Below are 21,660 nucleotides of genomic sequence, written 5' to 3' on the forward strand. Positions count from 1 at the left end.
GCTGTACTTTATTATAGAAAATATCTACTTTATTATCTAAAAGAGTAGAAGAATTATCAGAATTCAATAAAGTAGAACTCACTGAACAGAAACTTAAACTTGAGGAAATTTACAAACAAAAGGCTGAAGGAGCTTTTATTAGGTCTCGAAGGAAATGGCTTGAAGAGGGCGAGAGCTCTTTTTTTTTTTTTTTTTTTTTTTTTTTGACGAGAGGCAACAAGCTAAAAATAATCATATTGAAAAATTGAGGATTAAAGATTATATTGTGAAGGACCCTAAAATTATTGCAAATTTTTGTTCTGAGTTTTATAGTAATTTGTATGCTTCTAATTTCTGTCAACAGTATACATCTGTTACGGAATACCCAGGAGGCTGAGGATAACAGAAAGACAGTTTTATTCAGGCACAAGCAGAGGAGCGGGTAGTGCTGGGAAAAGTGATATGGAGACTGGCAGTGATGAATGGACCCATAGTAGAGGGGTAGAGATGTCAAGGTAGGGAGGTGTACCACACGCATGCACGGAGATGGCTGGGAACTTCTGGAGATCGCTGGAGAGAGGTAAGTAGAGAGAGTTAGTCCTTAGAGTAAGCATAAAGGTAAGACCTTGTTGCGAACGAGACCGGACTCTGACTGAGTGCGTGTGTGTGGTATTAGTAGTGCAGAGGTGATTGACTGTTGATGAGGGTCAGGTGGAAGTGCTCAGTACTCAGGTGAGGGTGTGCGCTGTGATTGAATGGAGGTGGAACCTGGCGTGTCTGTAACAGTACCCCCCCTCCCACGGCCCGCTCCTGAGGGCCGAGGACCCCCGACGACGTGGTGGACGTATCCTCTGGGAGCTGGCCTGTTAGGATGACTGGTGTGGAAGGTGTTTAGTAAGTTCGGATCCAGATGTCGTTGCGTGGGACCCATATGAACGTTCCTCTGGACCATTCCCTCCCCAGTCCACTAGGTATTCAAGTTGTCCACCACGCGTCGGGGCGTCCAGGATGTCTCTTACTTCGTAGGCTAGCACCGTCTGTTTTTTCTTTTAATATTCAAGGAGGAAATTCTCTCAATTGAGGTAGTACAAACTGCAAGAGGTGCAGGGGTAGGTTTGGCTGGGACAGGACAACCCGGTGATGCAGCTCTGGAAACAGGGAGTCGCCCCACTCCAGGACTTCACCTGTCTTCCACGAGATGACAGGGTTATGCTGCTCCAACCATGGGCGCCCTAGGATGACGTTAGCGGTGGATTCCTCCAGAACCAGCAGGTGGATCTCCTCTTGGTGGGGTAGTACGGTTTGGAGGGTAATGGGACCCACACTATGACGCTCACATCTTCTACTCAACGGCCTTCCAGTATTGTGTGGACCTGGTTAGGGCTGGCGGCGTTGCCATGGTAGCGAGTTTGAGGTGACGGCAGAGGTGCACCTGAGATTAAAGTTTGCCGGCTGACCCAGAATCGAGGAGGGCGGAAAGAACTGGAAGAGAGATGTCAGTGGCAGTAAGTGTCACAACAGTGGTGAGTGGTTTCAGTTGATAACTTCGAAGGGAGAATGGCACTCACCATGGGATGAGGAGGATGGACGGGGTATGCAGAGAGTGATATGCCCCGGGGATGCCACAGTAGAGGCATAGTTCTGGGTTCCGGCCGTCTTTGTCTTTCAGCCGCAGTGAGTCGATAGGAGTCGACTAGCATAGGTTCGTTGGCTGGTTCTGGGGAGCTGACGGCCTCTGGTCAGCAGAGTGGCGAGTTGGGATACGCTTGGCCCTGGTGCTCTTCTAGGCACGCCTGCATACGGGTGGCGAACGCGGATGGAAGTTGAATGAACGCGTTTCAAGCCCGATGGTTCCTCGTATGCAGCGAGATGCAAAAACTCGAGGTTCCAATCCCTGACGGTAGGTAGTCAGCCGCCCAAGGCCTGATTCGTTCCATCCCATTGGTGGCGCTAGAGTCCTGAAACTGAAGAGCATATTCATTGACAGACATTTTTCTGTTTAGGTTATACAGCTTCTCACCAATACGAGTCCCAAGCTGGTTAGCCAAAAACTTCTCGGAACTGGTAGATGAAGCTGGAATAAGACTGGATAACTTGGTTTATTCTGAGTCCAAATTGAATTTGCCCACAGAAGTGCTTTACCTTGCAGTTGAAAATCACGAATGCTAAACTGGGATCTCTCGGTTGGGTACAAGTGCGGTTGCGCCTCCAGGCACCAGTGAGCATTGAAGAAACCGCTGCAATCCTCCGCCGAACCAGAGTAGGGCGCCAGCCTGTCCATGGGACTGGCGTGCACGGCAGGTGAGGAAGTGCTGGCGTTGTTGGCGGAAGTGCTTCTGGTGTCGGGGGATGTGGGTAGACACTCCGACGTAAATGAGTTCTGGAAGGGCGATCCGTGAGGCTCCTGCTTGTGCCGATCGGTGTTGGTCCGGTCCTGGTTAGGAATTACAGGAGGCTGTATAAACTAAAGACAGTTTTATTCAGGCACACAGTACAGTGATTCTGGGACTGATATGGAGACTGGCAGAGAGAACTACGTGTAGAGGGGTGAGACGTCCGAGGTAGGAGGCCAGACCACACGCCACGAAAGATGGCTGGGAACTTCGGAGATCTCTGGAGAGAGGTCAGTAGAGAACCGTTAGTCTCTAGAGTCGCATAAAGGTACGCGTGTTGCGACGATTCGAGAACCGAGGTGCAGAGGTGATTGACTGTGATGAAGGCAGCAAGTGCTCAGTAAGATTCAGCGTGAAGCAGACTGACACACAGCGCGTCTGAACCGAGCTGGTTCTTTTGGTGATTCTGATTCTGAACTGATTCTGTGCTAAATGTTATGAGCGCGGGTAAAACCGAAGGCTTGAATCAAGGGCAATTCATCGCCAATGAAGTCATTACGTCGAGCGCAAAAGAACTGGTGAACCCGTTTTTTTCAAATTTCGGTTTATAAATCGAACTGTCCGAAAGAACCGGTTCGCGGAAAAGACAGAACTTTCCCATCACTACCTGGTGATCCGAAAACCGATGCAACCGGGTTCTTGACTCGAGAACGAGTCAATCTTTCATTCGTTATCTGGCTCGGCTCGGTGTTCATCTTCAGTTCTCTCTTCACAGCAGTTCAGTCAGTGTACTGTTTGAGTAAATGAATTACTCCGGGATATTGGTTAATTTGAACTCAGAGGGAGTGTCACCCATGTTAAAAAAGTTAACAGCTTAAGTCATTTGTGGATTAATGCTTATTGTAGAGGCGAACCGTTTCAAATGATTCAGTTCGATTTGGTGAACTGGTTCAAGAAGATCCGGTTACATCGAGTGATTCGTTCGCGAACCGGATATCACTAAACTGCAGTGTTGTGAACGCGCTCACAACAGACCCGGGAGAGAAGACAATGCTGAATAAAGTCGTAGTTTTTGGTATTTTTTGACCAAAATGTATTTTCGATGCTTCAAAAAATTCTAACTGACCCTCTGATGTCACATGGACTACTTTGAAGATGTTTTTATTACTTTTCTGGACATGGACAGTATACCGTACATACATTTTCAATGGAGGGGGACAGAAAGCTCTCGGACTAAATCTAAAATATCTGGCAACATTTAATTTTAATTTAGTTTACCCTGATGTAGTAAAATGACTAAAACTTTAGTAAAAAGTAATAAAAAATTATATTTAAACAAACAACAAAAATTAACAAACTTGTAGCTCCTTTTTTTGTTTGAAGTTTTTACAGAAAGTACAGAAAGAGCCTTGCTTCCTCCGACTTTGTGTCAAGGGATCATAAAGATCCCTTGTTAACTGATAGTTGGAGGCCAGTTACATTGCTAAATAACGATTATATAAAATTATTGCTTTTTGGTTTTATCAAAAAGATTAAAATGTGTTTTGAGTAATCTAATTGATGAATGTCAATGTGGCTTTCTACAAAAAAGGCACATTTTTAATAATATACGTCTGGTTTTGGACATTCTAGATTATTCCAACTTTTTTTCTAATGATAATTTTATTCTCTTTTTAGACTATTATAAAGCCTTTGATTCCCTGGAGCAGGGGTCGGCAACCTTTTCAGCATCACATGCAATTTTAAATTTTTCTGGTTAACCACTGTGCCAAATTCAATTCAATTCAAGTTTATTTGTATACCGCTTTTTACGATACAAATCATTGCAAAGCAACTGTACAGAAAATTAAGTTTCTACAATATTTAGTAGTAGTTTATCAGTGGTGACTGTCAGTTTATGTACATACGGCAGAAATGTTCGGAAAAATCAATAAAAGACGTAAACAAGCAGACAATTAACACCAGGGGCAATTCCAGGTTTTTCATTTTAGGGAGGCACAGCCCCCAATGAGGGAACCAATTCACAATCTATGAAGACGATTTTACAAAATCAAAAAAACGAATGTAGAGTTGTTTCTACTTTTCTGCTAGGTGTCCAACTAATGCAGAGTATATTCAAGTTGCCAACACACGATTGTGAAGTACCCTTTCCAGAGAAATATAAAGGAAATGACTGTGTAAGTTGCATTGTTTTTAATCCATTGATTTATCTCTATCAACATAATCACACACGATATTGTAGTAACAATATATTGTAATCTTTATTTGCTGGAAAATGACAATCAGTCAAATTTGTGTTTTAAGCACACCTGACACATCCCTAAACCGTAAATTTAAAGCAGAACGTGCACCACTTGCAGGTTATTGTAGCATTATGTAAACACTGCCATATGCATAATTTATTTTTGCACCGTTAATCAATTTGACATTTTCACTTCAATGTAAGTAAGATACTGTACTACAGATATTTAAATCTTTTTTTGTATCTACTCCACTTTTTCACTGCCTGACCATCATCTTAATGTTTATGCAGTTCAATGTTTTTATTATTTTTTATATCTAAAGCACCTTGTTCAATAAGTATTTAGATGTTTCTCATATCTGTCAGGGTCTAAGCATGATCTGTTTCTGTTGTTCTGATGAAGGAAACGTGTGTTGGGGAGGATTCAATGTCTGTTGAGAACCATGTGAATGTGCTACAAAGTGAGTATCAGAAAACACCTCCAGACACCTGGACTGTCAAAGACCACACGGCAGGAACATTCTCCTGGAGATGCTGAGAAAGCACGGAAGGAATGTCTGTGGAGGATGTACTCAAAAAACACCCATACTTAAGGACACCTGCTGGAGTGAGTATAGTAAAACAAATCATCAATTGTAAAATATCTTGTTTCAAATCTTTTCATGTAATATTTTATTCTTCTGTACCCTTTTAGCCCATCTGTTAAAAATCTTAAAACAATAGTTTTAGAAAACAATGTAAGATTTATCAGTGTATACAAGAACATGAAATGCATCGTATATGGTGACCCTTATATATTAGCCTTCTAATAGTTTTTGCAGTTCTGCACTGTATGTAGCTACACTGTCTGAGTCAAAGAGGATGGGACATAATCTGATGAATTTGAAAAGGTGTTTCTTTTTTTTTAAATTATATTTTTTATTAAAAAAATTTATGAAGGGGGACCCCTACTACACCCTTTCTTACCATACAACTGATGGATACTGACTGGAAAATGGCTATCATAGGCGGAGGGTTCAGTGTGGTGACAGAAGATGGAATAGACGTGTGCCAGTGCACCAGCCTTGGTGAAGCCTCTATAACAGCCTTCTGTATGTATTCTGCTTTCAACATTGCATATCCAACATACCTGAGAAAGACACTGACTTTCCTTCAGAGGCACATTCTGAACATTAGAAGATGGACACAAGCACTGCCAGTAACTTTTGTATTAGATCCTCATGCCTCAACTGTACCATTACACAAAGTGCACTCGAAGGACATTCACTCTTTTGAAGTTAATCCAACATGTTGAACCAAAAATTAGTATAACCTATGGTATAGATGAGTGCCAGTCACCTTTTTTGTGATTCCATTCTTTTAGAAAACATGCACAGGAATCATATGTACTTTTGGTAACAGAAATGACTGTCTCAGTGAAGAGTCAGCAGTACAGTTTTGTCTTATAATATAATGGAGAAGGGTCTGGCTGCAGACTTGCACTTGTACTCTCAGACACTTGCACTTCTGCTAGTGACAACACTTGCAGTATTTTTTATTTTATATTTAGTTATACTTATTGGTTACTTCTTGTTTGAATCTCTCAACATTTGATTCCATATTTTATAGGTATGGTTGACTGGAAGTATGTCAGTCCAGATGTGAGGAAGACATACAGAGTGGAGTTGGATGGCTGTGGAGTCAGCAGGTGTGATGGCTGTGGATGCATCTACAAAAACACCACTGGATACTGTAGCCATGGAAAGAAGGGGGTATTCACAACTTTCTATTCAGACAAAGAGTTTGCTGGATTCTGTTCTATGGACTGCTACTACTGAATGAATGAATGAGTGGTTTGTTTATCTATTCTATCTAAATATATATTTCACACACACACTTATCACACACACACTTAATATATATATATATATATTATATATATATTTTTTTGTTTTTTTTTTTTTTTTTTTTTTTTTTTTTTACTTGAATTTGCGACTGAAACTGAAAGCTAAATAAATGTTTTAGTGGATAAAGCTGTGTCTGTTTGATTATGTCACATAACATAAGGTTACTAAACTCTTCTGACTAATTTTTAAATTTTATAATTTAGTGGTTTTGTCAACTATGTATTTTTCTCTATCAGGCAAAGCATATTTTTCGAGGATAACACTTTACAATAAGTTTTCATTTTGTTGGGCACTGATGTATTAAACTAACATTAATAACTATGAGCAATACATTTGATACAGTATTTATTAAACTTTGTTTAGTTAATAAAAATACCAGCTGTTCGTTGTTTATTCTTGTTAGTTCACTTCACAGTGCATTAACTAATGTTAACAAATAGCACAACTTTTTGACTTTGATTTAAAAGAACAGCTAGTGTGGACTAACCGTGTTAAGAGACGTTTGTATTCTCTAAAATAATTGTAATTTGTTTTTGATTATTGATAAATCAAGGCCTAAACTTGCGCTGGTGATGACGTCAGTAACCCGCGCCATGCAGAAGTTTTGAAGGTACTTTCAAAAGTAATTTAAAATAATATTCTTAATATCATTAACGTCGTTTTTTACCTTGGAAGAATTAAATTTGGTTTTATAGGATTATATTGAATTTATGGCTTCCTTTTAATCTGCGATTAAGATAAAGATCAATAACATTTTTTTAACAGCCATCTTTCCACTGATCTATAATCATATATATAGATCAGTGCCATCTTTCGTATTACCTTTTGGCACGCCCCCTACCTTTCGTTTCACCAATGAGAAACCTTTTGGCACGCCCCACACCTTTCGGCACGCCCCCACCTTTTGGCACGCCCATTGCTCCAGGCTGCCTCCTTTTGGCACGCCATTTCTTACCCCTACTTGGCACTGATATTGGGATATTAAATTTTTATTTGAAGAAAAGGGATATATTTCATTAACAAAAACATTCTGGATTACAATATTGGTTAAATTTATGTTAGTAATAGAAACTCCATTCACCAAAAGCTGAGGAAGACAAGGTGTTACATTATTTTGAGATAAATTACAAGACATCTGAATTATAGATTGTGGGATAGCTTTGATGATGTTATCATATTGTTTTCTGTCAAATGAATTAAATTTGGAACTAAAAATTTCAAAAGACATTACTCCGGTATGTCTAAAATTTGCATGACAGACCATATTCCTTTCTCCCACCACTTTTTGTAGAACAGGGATTTGTTCCTGGATACAACATATCTACAGTTCCATAAAGGGACATTATGGGGACTGAAATTATGCTTATAGATCATTTTCCAATAAAGTAAAACCTGTTAATGAAACACTGACTTAACAGAGAGTTTTTTAAGGTCATAATCACATCTAAGGAAACAATGGATACCTCCTAATTTCATAAATATTTGGCTGGGGATATGAAACCAAAAAATATTTTGATTTTTCAAAAAGTATTTTTAGTCAATTTGTTTTAAAATCGTACCATTAATACATTCAATGTCAAGGACTTTAAGTCCTCATTCTTCATATTCTTTAACCAACATTACCTTTGCTAATATATTTTATTTCACTTTTACAGATAAAATTAAAGTTAGCTTGGTTTATAGCTTTTATTGCATTTTTAGGAAAAGAGATCGAGTAGGCTGGGGAAATGAGTCTAGAAATACATTAAATTTTATTAATAAAAATCCTTCAAACAACAAAAATAACTATTACATACACCAAGTTTAATTATCAAAAAAACTCAAAAAATATACAAAATTAAGTGAAATAATATCCTTTGTATAGGTATCCTATGTAATGTGTATGCCTAGGTATTTAATAGTGTCTTTAACAGGAATATTGTATACGGTTGACAGAGGAAAGTTATGAATCGGTAGTAATTCACATTTTGTGAGATTTAATTTTAAGCCAGATGCCCTTGAGAAACACTCTATGGTTTGGAGAATTTTTTGGAACTGGATCAATGTTTTTCATGAATACGGTTTTATCATCTGCCAATTGGCTGATGAATAACTGTTTGCCAAATACTGTCAATTTTTCAAAATCAGAATTTTTTATAAGAATGGAAGGCATTTCTGCAGCAGCAATAAAGAGCAGGGGAGGATGGGGCAACCTTGTTTGATTTCTTTGTCAAGTGAGAATCTTGGAGATATACCATGGGGCAATATAACGGTGCTCTTTGTATCTTTCTAAATTAATTTAACTAAATTAATAAAATCTTCTCCAAAACCAAATAACTCTAAAGTACGAAACATAAATTTGTGTTCAATCATGTCAAAAGCTTTAAAAAAGTATAGAAATAAAATGACACCATCTTCAGTTAAATAATTATAATTCAGTAAATCAAGTGCAAGTCGTATATTATTGTGAATTGATCGGCCTTTCAAAAAACCTGACTGTGTCTCTGAAATAATCTGTGAAACTCCGGTTTTTAATCTGATAGCAAAAATATGAGTTAAAATCTATTAAGCAGGGTAATGGGCCTAAGATTGTCTATTAATTTAGGATTTTTCCAGGTTTAGGGATAAGAGTGATAACCCCTTGCTTCATAGTAGCTGGAAGAATATGGGAATTAGATATTTTTTGCAGCATATGAAAAACAAGGTCTTTAATATATTTCCAAAAATGCCTGTAGAAATTACTCGTTAATCCATCTGAACCAGGGGATTTGTCTAACGATAAACAATTCACTGCTTTTTCCACTTCCTCCATACTAATATCTGCATCACAAACATTTTTAAAACTCTCATCTACTGTTGGAATCCAATCCTTAATTCAATTCAATTCAATTCTAGTTTATTTGTATAGCGCTTTTTAACGATACAAATCATTGCAAAGCAACTTTAACAGAAAATTAAGTTTCTACAATATTTAGTAGTAGCTTATCAGTGGTGACTGTCAGTTTATGTGCATATGGCAGAAATGTTCAGAAAAATCAATAAAAGACGTAAACAAACAGACGATTATCACTATTTACAGCAATTATGCAATCAAACTTATAGCAAAATGTGGTAGTTCTGTATGTTGTATCAGGGTTAGCATCATCTGAGGTCCTCTGAGGGGTTGGCATCATCTCTTCTCAGCTCATCTTTCCAGGTGTTCTGGATCCAGACTGGAGCTTGTGTAAATCCTAGTTACCACGGGATGTAAATCCTGTGGCAAAACAGAGAAACAAATAGAGGACATAATTAGCGTAGCTGCTGTTCCAGCCAAGTAAAATTAATTAGTTTAACCCAAGCTAAAGAATAATAATGCGCATTTGATCAGATATAACTGCAGTCCAAAATTATGAGATGCATTATTTGAATGCTTGGCCAAAGATTTAAATCTAGATTTAAACAGAGAAAGTGTGTCTGAACCCTGAACATTATCAGGAAGGCTATTCCAGAGTTTGGGAGCCAAATGCGAAAAAGCTCTACCTCCTTTAGTGGACTTTCCTATCCTAGGTACTATCAAAAGTCCAGCGTTTTGTGACCTTAGGGAGCGTGATGGATTGTAGCGTGGTAGAAGACTAGTTAGGTACGCAGGAGCTAAACCATTAAGGGCCTTATAAGTAAGTAATAATACTGATACGGAAGTTAATAGGTAGCCAGTGCAGAGACTGTAGAATTTGGGTAATATGATCATATTTTCTTGACCTGGTAAGGACTCTAGCCGCTGCATTTTGGACTACCTGTAGCTTGTTTATTGAGGATGCAGGACAACCACCTAGCAGTGCATTACAATAGTCCAGTCTAGAGGTCATGAATGCATGAACTAGATTTTCTACATCAGAAACAGGTAACATGTTTCATAGCTTGGCAATGTTTCTAAGATGGAAGAATGCTTTTTTTGTAACATGGGAAATATGATTTTCAAAAGACAAGTTACCGTCTAATATAACAACCAGATTTTTGACAGTAGAGGAAGTAACAGTACATCCGTCTAATTGCAAATTTTAATCTACGAGATTCTGTGTAATGTTTTTTGGTCCAATAAGTAATATCCCTGTCTATCTGAATTTAATAGGAGAAAATGATTGGTCATCCAATCTTTTACATTTTTAACACACTCTGTTAGCTTAGATAATTTAGAAGTGATCAAGAAAGCATCAGCATCTGTATGTGAATAAGAGGAGGAGTATAAATTACTGTAGAAACAATACATTTCCTTAGATTTTTTTTCAGGATCTGTACATTCTTCATCATTAAAGCTTTAACACTATTACGTTCTTGTCTCTTTTGTTCCAGTCTACAAAAATATGCTGAACTCCTTTCTCCCTCCTCTATTCACTTTGCTCTCGATCTTATATACAATATGCTCCTTTGGCATTATCAACATAAATGTTGTCTAACGAAGATTGAAGGAGTAGAGGTTTCTGTTTATCATTTTCACTTAAGAAGGATTTCATACAAATACTGTTTATTTCTTTAATAAATTCATTAATAAATGTTTTTTAATAATTAATAAAAAACATTTTTACTATTCCTGCTTAATAATTTACCGTAAGAAATAGAGATCTGATGTAGGCCTACTTTATACTTTAAATATTCCCATTTCTCTCTATAAGATTTAAAATTTGAATCTCCATTTATATTATTAATTGTAGCTATAATTTCCTAACTGTGTAGAAGGTTTGAATTGAATTTCCAATAACCTTTTTTCTCCTTTGATGGACGTTTGTAGCTCTAAGAATAAGCTTAACCATACAATGGTCAGTTAATGGTGCAGCAGAAACTATAGAGTCTGACTCCAGACCTGATCTAAATTCAGAGACTAACCAGAAATCTAACCTGGATTTGACCGAACCATTAGGATTAAACCACATGAAAACTTGAATACCAGGGTTTTTACTAAAAACTACATCTATCAATTTAAACACACTACAAAAGTCAAACAATATGGGATTGTAATGGTGTCTCAGATATTTTGAAGGAGATCTATCACGCCATTCGTCTATCACCATATTAAAATCCCCTCCAAAAAATAAAATCTTCAGTAGGATACCTTTGGCAAAGATCCTTAACAACTGTTGTAACCTCAGTAATTAAAATTTTGTTTTGGTTATGATTATTAAATCAATATATATTTCCCAAAATCAAAACATTCTCATTTATTTCTAAAACACAAATTATCCAGTGACCACAAGTATACCTAACAGTGGTTAAAATCTTCCCAGGGAAATTATTTAAAAGTACGGCAACACCCGCTGACCTAGAACCATGAGAAAAAAGTATTCTGTCTCCCCATAGACCCCTTAATCGCCTACGTCACTGTGACGTCACTGTGACGTCACCGCTCTAGCTGGAGGCAAAACATAAGGAAGAGCTCATAGCAGGCGCGCTAAAAGTTTGAGGTTTGGTGACTTTAAAAATGTCGTCTTCTTGTGTTTTTGGCTGCCAGAATATAAGGAACAGCACTTTTGGTTCAAAACTAAGTTTCACCGGATCCCGGCCGACATTCCTTCACAGAAATCAAGAAGACAATTGTGGTTGAATGCAATACGGCGTACAGACTAGACAGAGACGATCATAAAAAATGCTCTGGTTTGCAGTGCACACTTCAAATTAGGTAAAATAATCTATGCATATGTACTGGTGTGTTGGTTTTATCTAGTACAAATCAGCAAGTTTATGTTTTATAGGTGAAAAGTCGCCAACCTTCAGCGCACAAGCTAGCTTAAATGTTAAACAAACATACAGGGATAGATGTGTGTGCCATCTTTTGAATGGTCTCTTAAAATAATCCACATTGCTAATCATAGCCCAGCGATAGGTTACTTTAGACAATAAGCCTTGACAAAATTCCCCAAACCACCCGAAAGTAAAGTATTCATATGTTGTCTAGACTCTATATCCAAAACCTGGTTACTGTTCTGTCTCTCAGAACAACACACAAGAACTAAACCATGCTAAACAAAAAAAAAAAAAATAAATAAATTAGGCTACTGTAATGTTATCCCACTCGTCATTATATTTTGGTCAGATAACCAGTTTGGTCAGTGAACTGAGTGATCAACTGAATTAATTGATAAATGTATGCTAACGCCCACTTTTTTTTATTATTCTTTTTTTTTTGTCACGGTCCCGCAGAGTCAGTGACTGTACATATTCGGACAGTTCCGAACCCTCTTCTGCATCCATGTTTAATAAATCCCTCCTAAAACGTGCTAATTTACGCTTGTGCTAGTTTACGCGTCCGCGCCTCTTTTTGCCTCCAGCTAAGCCCCGCCCACCCGAGAGACGTTGCAATGTTTACAAACTTTAAGGGGTCTAATAATTTTTCATCAAAGTCAACAGAATGAGTTTTCATGGAGAAGAATACATTGCGCCTTTTAATTTTTTACAAAAAAAAAAAAATAGATTTCCTTCTAACAGAATCTCTTAGACCCCTAGTGTTTCTTTAGCGAAGGATTTGCTTCAGAACTACAAACACGAACAAAAATGCGTTAAAAAAAACTACAAACATGGGGGATGTGCGCGACGGTTAAATAAAGGTTTCGATGAAGGCGTTCTAATGACTAATAATCAACATTTAACCTGGTAAAAAATGATTCAATATTATCTGTGTGTATATTTCATCTGCAACAACAATGTGAACGTTATAAAAACATTCGTTTGGCCATTAACTTTTAATAGCAGCAGCATCCTAATGCAAAAAAATCGAGTTATCTGCATTAAGAACCACGGCTGGTAGATCAGCGTGCTACTTATTCTCTCCCTAAAACGGTAGGAAGTTAAATTAAATAAGATGTGAAGGATGTTAACTGTGACAGGATGATTGTCAGGCCAGTTATAGTGTCAGGGTGCGTGAAACTGGTCCCAAAGCTTGCCTACTCTTCTACTACAACACACTCAAACGTGTATACGGTTTCCTAGCCTACAAAAGGTTTTTTTTTCAACGTCTCTGGCTTTAGTGGAGAAAAGCGTCACGTGACCTAATTGATATTCAGCGTACGGTAATTATGCCGAAACTGCTGGGGGCAGGTGTTAATGAATGAAGTTCTCTCTGATCTGATTTTTGCAGCGCTACTCTTTGTTCTCCGTTCCATCCTTTGCTAAGTTTTAGGCACACATGGCTTGGCAGGGTGTGAAACCAGTAATTCTGGTTTTGTGTTGCATTGATTAGCTCTATCACAGGGTACTTTAGATCCCTTTTCAAGCATAGATGATGATTATTCTGGTGTTGAAGCTGATCACTCAGAAGTGACAACTCAAGACAGTGTACAGATGATGGAATCAAAGCTGGCAGTTTACTGTAACAATGATACTATGAAAGTAATTTTGCCAGCTGGTTCTCTCAGTCAAGTTAAGATTTTGGGTAAGTACTAGTACAGCAGTTTATGTTTTCATACATGTACATTTAATTAACATTTCCATTTCTGCCATCAAAATGTTTATAAATATTTTCAGATGATTCAGTAATTGAATCTGTGCTTGGGGCCCCCAGCGTCCTGTGAATACTCGCTGACACAAGGCCATGGCCATAATATTTTGGTTGTTGACTACGCTGGTGTCATGTCATCTTGAAGGGTATTAAGTTATGGAAGTATTCATGCTCTTAAAGTTCACATCAAGTCATTTATTAAAGAAATATTTATTTACTCACCCTTATGTCTTTCCAAACCTGTACAAAAAGTCTATTCAGTAAAAGTCAATGTTGTTTGAACCCTACTGACCATCAAAATCTGTTCCACAGAAGAAAGATACACTCTTAAAAATAAAGGTGCTTCCAAAGGTTCTTCACAGCGATGCCCATAGAAGAACCATTTTTGGTTCCGTAAAGAAACATTCAGTCAAAGGTTTTTTTAAAAAAACATTTCTTAGCTTTTTATAACCTGAAGAATCTTCTTTCGCCACAAAGAAGCTTTTGTGAAACAGAAAGGTTCTTCAGATGTTAAAGGTTCTTTATGGAATCATTTAGACAAGAGAGGTTCTTCTATGGCATCGTGAAGCACCTTTATTTTTTAAGAGTGTGTGCTTACAGGTTTAGAATAGCAAAAGGGTGACTTAAGGGTGAACAATCTGTTTATATACACAATCATGGTCCTATTGGGATATGGATCAGTGCATGTTATTCCAAAGAAAAATGTTTGTTTCATCAGAATGTAATGTCTTGTTCCACCTCTGAGACCTTGATTTTTGATTCATTTGATTTCCCAAGCCCCACTTATTTTAACCTTTTCTCCCCCCAGGCTCTGTCAACAAAAGAGCTGCACAGCTTTTTTTTTTTTTTTTTACCATTGTTCTGTCTTTAGGACGGCCGTTACACTCTGAGCGTCCTCTATCCAGATGAAGCCGGACAGTTGGATGTCGCTACGGTGTCTTGTGATGCAAAACAAAGTCTCACTGCTTCCCTAAAACATCGGAGTGTGCAGTTAGATCAGATGCCAGTTTGTGCAAAACTACCCCTGGCACAACCTTCCCAGTCATCACCCCACCACACTCCCCTTTCCCCAGCATATCCACTGCTGCTGAACAGCAGACCGGGAGGTGAACGTGAAACTCTTGTGTACAGGTCAACTGTTGATCTAAAGCTGATGTGCCTATTCAACCCGATTGGTGGCAAATTTCTATTAATTCATACTGCGTGACGTTTATATGAAAATGTATGATTTTTAGAGAGCCTATTGTACAGTAATATACAAATGAGATCATGTGAATTCATACGAATTGACCAAAAATGGCTACAAATTGCCATGATGTGTTGGTCTTTCTCAAACTAATTCTGCTTTTTCATGGGGTTTTATTTTAAGGCTGCAGCATCTCTGACAATCAGAGAGTGTCGTGTGGCACCTCGGGTATAACGCAAGACGAGTGTCTGGCCACAGGATGCTGTTTTGATGAGAGGACCTCAGTCTGCTACAATCCCATGGACGGTATGTTATGTACTTCACACCACGAAACTGTGCATATTCAAGAAGCTTAAGTCTATTAAGGCAAGTCAGTTCACACAGTGTTATCATAAGGACCTCAAATCCTGCAGTTTTTAGGTCTGTCCACTTAAATACATTCTTAGGGGTGTAAAATACTTGAGTCGTTTTGGGGGATTTGTACTTTATTCAAGTATGGTATTGTATTTTTAATTGATTACATTTCTGAAGAAAAACAGCATTTGTTACTCCTTAAATTTATTTAATTTTGAAAAGTACTTGCATACATTAAATATGGTAAACAAAAGCTTAAACATCCGCTGTTGATGTGTGAGAACCAATGAGATTTTCTGTTCACACGGCAACAGTTCAGCTTCAGTTAAAACTTTCATCAGGTAAATGTCTGGCTTCAAAAGTTGGCCATCAAATCTGAGAAAGCATATTGATGTACCAATGGTCCTTTTCCCTCAAAAGTTTATCCATGTTTGTCTGTTTTGATATAGCCATTAGTTGTGGATTCAGCCAATATATTACACAACATTTAGTGCAAATAAAATCAGTGATGAAAATTTAAATGCATGACCCATGTTTCAATGAGAATGATTAATTGTTTTAAAAAAGTCTCCAAAAAGTGTTTAAATGAACATTATATGTTAAATTAATTGTATTACGTACCTTTTTTTAAGAGTGCCTCTTAAAAGTGTAAATGATAATGCAAAGCATACTTCCACTGCCTTTTGAAAAGTTTTCTGACAGATTTAATAAAAAAGCATCCCATGAAATGAAGCTGTAATAGCCATAAGCATTGGCTAATATTTTTCAGTTTGGCTGATACTAGATGCTTTAACTGTTGAATTGGCGTTGTATTCTGAGCCTCTTCACTTGTGGGTCACACTTGGAACCTTCGGTGGTCAAAAGTGACCAAAGCCTTAAAACGTTTTTTTTTCTTCAGTAAAATCAATCAAATATATTTTTGTTGAATAATATTTTATGATGCTATGCGATTATTTATACCATTTTTATTAGCTATTTTTTCCATTTACTTTTTTTATTAGTTTCTTATGTTGGTCATTTTTGAACATGAAGGTACCAAGTGTTGCTTGTTATATTTTTCGACCATTTAAATTCTGCATCATGTCCATGATTTTTGGTGTGTGTTCACATAGCTAATGCGACAAAAGTCATCAAGTGTTATCCCATTCCGACGAAGCAAAAATTTCAAAATGTGAAATTTTCGGAAATGAAGGAGCACCTGTGCGGTGAAAGTAGCTAGTCAAACAGGTTTCCAAACACAACTTTCTGCACAGTTTCAAACTGTAAGGTCCACGCACTTGGCCAAAGGAAGTTATCCAGTGGTGGATGAAGGTTTTCTTGCGTGTTCTGACTTTTTCGGCGCACAAAGTTATTTAAGTTAAGTTAAATTGTAATCTGACTCCATTTTATTATGACCTCGCATTTGAGTTGGAATGTCAATTATTATTATTATCTATCATTTATAGGGTAATTGACCTAGACATCTGATTATTTATTCTTTAATATTATTATATTCGTTCATTTAGGTGCTCATGTTGCTCAAAGATATCGCTTCAGCCATTAAACGTATTTTGCATATCTTCGGCTCACCCTATTTAGGTTGGTTGAACAACATCCAGTTGACCTAAACGGAAATTCCCTATAAGCCTTACAATCTAAGTGCACATGAACCAATACCAAGTGTTAGCCGGATCTCTAAAGATACAGTTAGTGTGCCCTATGCTCCCACCTTAACTGAGATTTTAGTATGTACTGCGGTAACAAGGATACAACTTAATCTACTACAGCGCAAAATCAAATGTAACCATTTATTATCAGTCAGGTAAATATGTATTATGCCACTTATATAGCCAAATCAAAGATATCAAATCAATACATGGCATCAAATTCTCAAAGATGAATCTAAGAGAACTAACTATGGGCTCATTCATGGCTGAAGAATTGCCCCAATCCTTTTGCTGCAATCCTTAAATTCACAACCAAGATAAAACATCCCCCAAATGAAGGTACCTGGGTAGTTTACACCTCAGTGGGAACAGGAGGTAATATGCATGAAAGACCCTGGGAGAGGGCACACCCATTACAGTAAGCAAAATATCTCTAAATCTTTATTACCTTTTAGTTTACTTCTGTAGAAGTGAGACCATTGTACCAGTCGCACTGAGACATTTCAAATGATATCAGACATGACTGTTAGTTCACTTGCATTGGCATTTTCATGTAATCATTTTTAGCAGACTGAGTAGAAGGAAGATGGGTGAAGGGATTTCAAAAGAAACGAATGGACAGAAGTAAAGGAAGTGTCCTGCAAGATGCCCGTGTATGTTTTTATTGTCTGTTTCACAGGAGATCAACGTATCTGAGGTTCTTTCATCCTTACAAAACAAATAGATGTTTGTTCCTCAGATCATCTGATTTTGACATGATTTGATTAAAGGTTTGGCTCAGTAAACGAGTTATTGCACACACAATGTGAAGCGATTTAAGTGCTTAGAAAAGCATTATATTTATGTAACATATTATTATTATTATTGCTGATACACGCTGATACACCATACAATATTCTAGAGAACTGTTTCACAGATTGACTTGCTAGAATGCTTCTAACATTGTTGCAATAGTTTTGAGTAGGAACTTTTGAAAATAAAATTTGACTCTATGGGCAAAGTGAGGTCCATGGGGGGCCTAAAAATTATGTAATGAATCTGGTGTGGAAAAAATGTCCGAAAAGCCCAGATCTTAAACCCAAAGACTTTGGGGGATGAATTGGCACAGTGAGCCAAGCCTCTTCCACATCCATTAATCATTTTTTTGCTGCTGCTGTAACTTCTTTCACTTCTTTAACCTTCTTTCCAAATCAGATATAAGGTCATCTGTGAGTTAAGGTATAATATAATTTTAATTTTAGAGAGCATATTGTACAGTAATGTACAAATGAGGTCGTGAATTTATACGAATTGACCAAAAATGGCTACAAATTGCCATGTGTTGGTCTTTCTCAAACTAATTCTGCTTTTTCATGGGGTTTTATTTTAAGGCTGCAGCATCTCTGACAATCAGAGAGTGTCGTGTGGCACCTCGGGTATAACGCAAGACGAGTGTCTGGCCACAGGATGCTGTTTTGATGAGAGGACCTCAGTCTGCTACAATCCCATGGACGGTATGTTATGTACTTCACCACTGAAACTGTGCATATTCAAGAAACTGAAGTCTATTAAGGCAAGTCAGTTCACACAGTGTTATCATAAGGACCTCAAATCCTGCAGTTTTTAGGTCTGTCCACTTAAATACATTCTTAGGGGTGTAAAATACTTGAGTCATTTTGGGGGATTTGTACTTTATTCAAGTATGGTACTTGTATTTTTAATTGATTACATTTCTGAAGAAAAAAACAGTACTTGTTAAATTTGTTTCATTTTGAAAAGTACTTGCATACATTAAATAGAAGCTCCAACGTTCGCTTTTGATGTGTGAGAACCAATGAGATTTCTCTTAACACAACATTTCAGTAATATATTGGCTGAATCCACAACATTGAGTGCAAATAAAATCAGTGATAAACTTAAATGCATGAGCCATGTTTTGATGAGAATGATCAATTGTTTAAATGTTAAAAGTCTCAAAGAAGTGTTTAAATGAACATTATATGTTAAATTAATTGTATTACATGCCTTTTTTTTAAGAGTACCTCTTAAAAATGAAAATGATAATGCAAAGTGACAGTGAGGCAAGCCTCTTCGCACATCCAATAATCACTATTATTATTATTATTATTATTATTATTATTATTATTATTATTATATAATGTATTATTATTATTATTATTATTATTATTATTATTATTATTATTATTATTATTATTATTATAGTCCTTTTAGACCAGGCTCAGTAGAGAATTTCTTTACTTGTACCTTACGTTGTGCACAGGCATACTGTCATGTTGGTCTATGCCAAAAAATAAAGCGTTAGCTTTTCATGGATGTGAAGTTTTACTGCATTATATATATATATATTTATTTATTTATTTATTTATTTTTTATTTTATTTTTTTTCGTACATACAAGACGTCTCTAGTGGTACATAGTGGTACTAGACATTTTAAAAACCTATTTTATTCTTTAAAAAAAATCCAGGGAGGAGTGGATTTATTTATTTATTTTTTTATCAGTTTTTAACGTCTTGTTTTCAAATTTAGTTTAATTTGGCTCAACCTTCTTGTCTTCCCAGAATGCACTGCTGATAAGAACTTTGTCTTCGCTGTTTATAATGATTTCACAAACATCCCTGTGAACCCCATGAGCCTGATGGTTGCTGGAAAGACTGGTTTGCAAGCCTGTTATATCCAACAAAGACTTCGCCATCTTCAAATTTTCTATCTCTGAGTGTGGAACACGTTCTTTCGTAAGTATTTTGTAGTAGAGAAGGCAGTTTGTATTGTACACTGATTCAGTCAGTTCATTGAAACAAGAGGACGTTTGCTGTAATTCTACAGGTCATTGGTGAGACGGTAATTTACCTGGCTGAAGTACAGACCATAATTAAAGTTCGCAACCTGAAGTACGGCATGATCTCCAGGGATAATCCAATCAGGTTTTTAAAAATGTTCTTTGAAAAGGGTCTAGCCTGTTCTTTTGCTGTCTTCAAGGCATGTTCCTGGTCTGACAGTGCATATTGTTCCAAGTCTTCGTAATCTCACAGGCTGGCATTGTATGCTTGTGTGCCTATATACTGCTTATTTTTCCTCCTTTGTCTTTTATTGTCTCTTAGACTGATGGTTGAGTGCCGCTACCCGAGGGTGTCAGCTCCTCCCATGTTTGCAGGACCTGTGCTTGCGAGTGCAGGATACATGGTTATGAGTCCCAGTCTGCCTCCATTCCTGGTGTCTGAAGGACGTTTTGGAGTTCAGCTTTTAATTTCTATGGGTTCAGTAGCCCATGTTAAACTGGCACATGCCATACTGTCATAGCCTTTACTATTTGAGATGCTTAATTTACCCCAATTTCTTTTTCTTGTAGATGCGACTTTCACTAAGTTTTATCCACAGTGTCATCAGCCCCTACACGTTCTTTTGGGGAAGTCTGTATATCTGGAGTTGCGTCTGATGTCTCGAAAACCTGCAGCTACTCTCATAGTGCACTACTGTGTGGCCTATCCACGCTCCGCCAAGAGTGCCCTGATTCTGCTGTTTGATGGGTAAGAGACCATGGCATCAGGGGTATTTTGATTTGTATGCATTTTTAGATTTTAAGTTCATTAACATTTGTTTCCATTATTACCTATTGCACATCAAAACCTTTAGTTTGTTCAGTTTATTCAATAAAGTCTATTTGCATACACTTACAAGTTTTGCTTTTCTCAAATGTCTTATTCAGCATTAATTCTTGTTTAACACTTATTCTGCAGATGCCCTAATCCTCTCGACTCTGGCAGCACCTCCATCCTTTATATGAAACATCTTCCTCAAAATCGGCACCAGCGTCGCTTTGAGATTAAAGCCTTTCAGTTCATGGATTTGTCCCACCAGAAAATACCTGAATGAGGAGGTAACTACACAAACACATGATCAGAAGAATGATTTGGAAAGAAAAGCCGGTGGTTCACGTGTTTCTCCTTGCAAACAGATTTACTTCATGTGCTCTACTGAAGTGTGCTTGCCCTCTGGGTCGCCTTGCACAGAGACCTGCTTTGATGGAAAGGTGAGTGTTCAGAATTTGTATACATTAATTCACTCAAATGTCGTTGATCTATTACAATGATTCATTTCTATTGTCTGCCAGCTGATGTGATTTGGTGTCAATATTCTTGTAGTTTCCCTGAATGAGATGCAGGTGAACCACTGGCAACGGGAGTGTGTGAATCCTCTTGTGTTGGTGTTGTCTTACGTTGAATAAAATTTTAGCTCAATCTTTGCACAATGTATATTTTGGCAAGCACTCAAAGGCGTCCTATTATGCTCTTTTACAAAGTCTTGATTTTGTTTTGGGACTGTACTAGAATAGGCTCTCATAATAGGTTGTTCGAAAAACACATTATTTTTCAAGTATTTTACATTATTACAACACCTCTCCCACACTGGCATGAACAGCTTGAATATTTCCTGTATCAAGTGAAGGCCTGTCTTCTGAAATAAGAGATGTGCTGTGATTGGTTAGCTGGGCCAGTGTGTGTTGTGATTGACAGCACTCGGCTATACAGGGAGGCTGGTCGGGAAATGTCATGCCCCTTACCATAGTTTAAATATTATGTCAAAAGCAGGT

At 37.4% G+C, this 21,660-nt stretch overlaps 1 pseudogene; it reads left to right on the forward strand.

Annotated features, from left to right (window-relative positions):
- The first annotated feature begins 14,948 nt into the window (after nt 1-14,948).
- On the forward strand, nt 14,949-21,307 carry LOC122148858 (annotated as a pseudogene).
- Nucleotides 21,308-21,660: the final 353 nt, after the last annotated feature.

This window comes from Cyprinus carpio, chromosome A19 (genome assembly GCF_018340385.1).
Source record: "Cyprinus carpio isolate SPL01 chromosome A19, ASM1834038v1, whole genome shotgun sequence".
Lineage (NCBI taxonomy): Eukaryota > Metazoa > Chordata > Actinopteri > Cypriniformes > Cyprinidae > Cyprinus > Cyprinus carpio.